The sequence below is a fragment of the Rhyacophila brunnea genome, unplaced genomic scaffold (assembly GCF_057557595.1).
Source record: "Rhyacophila brunnea isolate RB1 unplaced genomic scaffold, BYU_Rbru_1.0 scaffold_1, whole genome shotgun sequence".
NCBI lineage: Eukaryota > Metazoa > Arthropoda > Insecta > Trichoptera > Rhyacophilidae > Rhyacophila > Rhyacophila brunnea.
Window position 1 is genome coordinate 49,336,872 of NW_028232751.1, and position 4,720 is coordinate 49,341,591.

General features: G+C 33.8%; 1 pseudogene; it reads left to right on the forward strand.

Moving 5' to 3' along the window:
• The first annotated feature begins 2,074 nt into the window (after window positions 1–2,074).
• On the forward strand, window positions 2,075–4,383 carry LOC147079894 (RNA polymerase-associated protein CTR9 homolog pseudogene; annotated as a pseudogene).
• The last annotated feature ends 337 nt before the right edge of the window (window positions 4,384–4,720 follow it).

Genomic DNA, 4,720 nt, shown 5'->3' on the forward strand with positions numbered 1-4,720 from the left:
TTAAAAATATTGTATTATATTTATTTGATTTTCATGAATCTGCGCTAGATTAGCTTCATCTACGAAAGCAAAGTTTAGTACCTATAAATAAAGCATTCATGATTGAATAAAATGAAGCACCAATTATAGGATCAATTGTAAAATAGATAATACCATTAGACAATAATCAAAATAATTCACTGAATCATAATGAAATACGGAAGAAAACAAGTACCTAGGTATGACAATTATCAACAAACGCGGGCTGTCAGTTGATCTGTCAAACATCGACTCTGACAAATTTAGCAATCGGTTCGCTCAACTTATGGTAGAGGGGCATTCGGTGTACGGATTCGGCGAGATGCTTATATACAAAATTTGGATGAACGCAATTATACGGGCGTATTATATACCTGGCGTAAAATCGCATTCGAAAATTTTGGATGAACACCCTGTTAGTCCGTCACCTTTGACAGTTCGAAACTAAACTACCTACGTATCGGCGCGAGACATCAATGCGAGAGAGAGAAAGAGAGACTCAAGTCGTATGGCCGTCTCTGGTCACGAGTACCCTTTGGTATGTGCAATATTGTCGACACAGATTAAGACTAATTCAGGTAGTGATAAGTTTCGACATGCCTTATTTCGATAACCTACGTCACTTTCGCGAATGACTACGATGTTTCACACGAGTCGTAAGTTACGGAATCGACCTGCTGGTCATGCGACTTCGAAACATTTTGATTTTTGATAATAGTGTAAAGATAAACCATCACTTATTTTATAATAATGTAGTGTTTTGAATGTATAGTTTCGTTATAATTATTACATTGAACTAGCTAAAGTTTTGTGATGTGATTTTACTTCATTTTATGACATTTGCCTAATCTAAATTGTTTTTAGGTGATCGAAGTTGGATCCTGAACAATTATTACCTACCGCATGAGATGAAAAAAAAATACTCAGTATTCTTCGCCTAGAGAAATCCCACTTATCATCGGGGTCAATGTCCATGTTGGCGTAAGTAGTAAGTAAGTACTTATAAGATTTTACGCATGGAATGTAATGAAGTTAGAATGTCACCATCAATTTCCTAGGGTAAACAGTCTATTGTAGAAAAAAAAACTATCAATTATAATCTGGATGGCGAACCCTTTTGAGTAGGTATATTAATATTTTACTAAATAACTAAATGAATACTTTTTTAATTAATTTTTATGCGTAATGATTACTCTCTGGTGTTTGCTTTTCTCCATCGCCAACCACCACGTCACGACACACATAGTCGAGCGTATACCATGGTGTACCGAACATTGGGCGTTTTTCATAGCTGTGCTAAGAGTGACACCTGTAGAATCTTCCCGATATCTCGATTGGCGTGCAAGAATGCATGATTTCTAGTCCAATTTAATCTATTATGGTCATGCCTCAATGAAAAAACACCTTGCTCATCATATGACGTTTCAAACTTTTTGAAAGAAATAGTGCCCCATAGAAACCAAGTTACAATAACCGAGCGGGTATTAAAACTTACTCGTTTGTATACATTGATATACCTAAGTACCATGATAATACACCGTTTCATACAAAATCACAATATTAAAGTGGGCAAGTTTTGCAGAATAGGTCAAAGACATCTTTCAAAAATCTCGAATAATCCTTTTTTGCAATGTGGGTAAAGTTAATATTTAACTACTTGCTACAATATAATATAATATATATATTAGCGTTTTGGAAAGAAATGTTGTACAACAATAACCCTTATTGCGATGTAGGCAGGGTTAATTTTTCAACCACATTTATCCACATTTTTATGTCCAGAGAGAATGATATTTGAATGAATGGATGGGACCTATCGGATCTTGATTTCTATTAGCATCGTTTGCGAGGGTCCTTTCAATTTTTCAAATTGCGTATTCTCATATAAATGTTTGTATTCTATACAAGTGCCGTACGTTAACAAAAAGAACTGATGACTTCATTAAAATCTTGGATGCGGGCCGCACCGCGGCCAACATCGATAATTCTAACTCGGAGAAAGATCAGATGCGGTGCCTGGACATGCTCGCCACATACTGCGTGCAGGAAGCTAACCATGAAACAGGATCTGTTCACCAAAGCCACAAACCTATACACCACTGCCGACAAAATCATCATGTATGATCATGTAAGACGATACCTACCCATTTTCATTACCTATTTTATTCAACCTAGTCAAATTTTGTTCAAATTTCTTTATAAGTGAACTTTACAATTTACAAGTTCAATCCATTCACAACATGACTTGGAAAAACAAAATGAAAACAACTGATTTTTCATTATACAACAGCCGAATTTACTTTACCGGCGAAAATGCTGTACATCTGTATTTTTTTTTTTTGCAGAATCTTTTGGGCCGAGCATACTTGTGCTTGTTGGAGGGTGATAAAGTGGTGGACAGTGGATGCGCAATTCAATTTTGTGGTGAATCAATCTTCCAACAACATCCCCTCGCTGTTCTGGAAAGTGTGCATCGCTTTCAATAAAAAAGACTACCGCAGCGCTCTCGGCTTCTACAGGGAAACTCTGAGAACCAACCCCAACCGCCTGGCTGTTCTCCGTCTCCGTTTCGGCATGGGCCATTGCTTTATGAAGCTAAATAATCAGGATAAAGCAAGGTTTGGGATACTTACATTGTTTTAAATATTTTTCACAGCAAACGTCAATCTGTGAAATGAGAATATACTCATCTCTCATTTAAAATAGTTCAATATAATTGTTTAAATATTCAGTTAAAATGAATATCTAGAATTTTTCAAAATTGAGTTTGCATATTTCATCAAAGATCCATTAATTCTCATGTTTTTTTAAGTTTTGTTGATTTACGGATGAATGCCATGTGCCAAGTGCAATTTTGCATTATCTATCTTATATTCAAATTCTAAATAGTCATGACTCATGACTCTGGATCCAATTGGTAATGCAAGTGGCTAAAGATCCATTTCTCATAAAAAAAATATTTTTTCCAATGAAAAACCATTATAGTGTAACAATAATTTAACGCTGATCATCCACAGATACGATTTCTAGTGCGCATGAATTACACAACTGATAAACATTCTACGAATAATGTTTGCTTTATAATAATTATTGACCTAAGAATTAGGTAGTATTATTTTGAAATACGCCCTTTCTATTGGCATTTCCCAGTGGCTAAGCCACAACATACGACCGTAGCCATAACCATAATCTAACCTAACCGAAAAAAAATATTTTTTTAAATTGGTACATGTTTAAACACGGGCATTACCATGATCTTACTCCCTACTTCATTTATGTCATGTCAATTTATGGCTACGGCCGTATGTTGTAGCTTAACCACTGGGAAATGCCAATAAATATGGCGTATTTCAAAAAATAGTACCTTATTCTTAGGTCAATAATTATTATAAAGCAAACATTATTCGTAGAATGTTTATCACATTTGAATGGTCAAAGACATAGCTTATAATTAGTATCTTTAGAATTATCTTCAAATGTGTTAATCGTGCCAATTTTTAATAATAAAATGCCTAATTTTTGTTAAATTTGGGATCACAAAGATTATTAAATATAATTTTTTATCGTAAATATGTCACTATATAATGTTAACATTAATTTTACTAATGGTTTTGTAAATGCGTTTAAAAAATAATGAATCTAAAAAATATTAATACCACTGCACATGGATGTACCGAAATATGACTATATTCTAAAACATTAGAGCGAAAAGTTTAAAAAAATACTATCTTATGTAATAAAAATACTTTATGCAGTCATCAAATGTTTAAAATAAATATAAATGATAATAAGGCTTCAAAATTATATAAATAGATTATCTAAAATGTTTAAAGAATGTCCAGGATTATGCTCTGAATATACCTAATAGGTTGAGCAAATGGCTGACATCCATTTCTCCTAAAAAACAAAATCTGTCAATACAAACCTCTACTCTGTGGAGGCCCATATGATCCTATTAGGATCGGACATGGTTGAAAGAAAAAAGAAAAAGAATACCATAAAAGCTCCATTTTTACCTACACTGAGCATGTGGGCCGTTAAGTCTGTAAAGAAAACATGAAGAAATTATATGAACCTATAATTATGTCTGATTAATAAAATTACATACTTAATGTAAATATTATGATATAAATTTCATATATCACATGAGTATGAAATGAAATTTATGACGAAAAGAATAAAATCCTTTCTACATAAATTTTAAAAAGATCTCATTGCTCCATCTATCTAGTAATCATAATAGTAATTCAAGAACCTTGTCTATCCGCTTAATTCAGCAGGGTGAAAATTTTTCTCAGTTCAGTTCATTCAGTTGTCTTGTAATTTGTTTTCAGGGTTACAATCCAAGTCCAATAACAACACAGAGAATCGGAGGTTGTGTGCGGAGAACTGTTACTAGCTTGCACGAGAAACCGCGACCAGGCTACGCAGTTTGCACTTTCTGCATTTGTCCTGCCGCACTTTGGCCTCGAGCAGATGTATATCATTTTATCGAGGGGATTCAGAGAATGTATGTATATTTTATATCATATTTGTATAGGCGTACAGTTAAAAATATATTTTTTACTGGCCCTACAATCCGATGTGGATCTCGGCTGCCTCATGAAGAGATCTCATAACAGATATTTTTTACAAGAAATATATGATCGTTTGCTCAACCTATTGGGTCCACAGCTTAACAGTTGATATTCCTAAATAATAC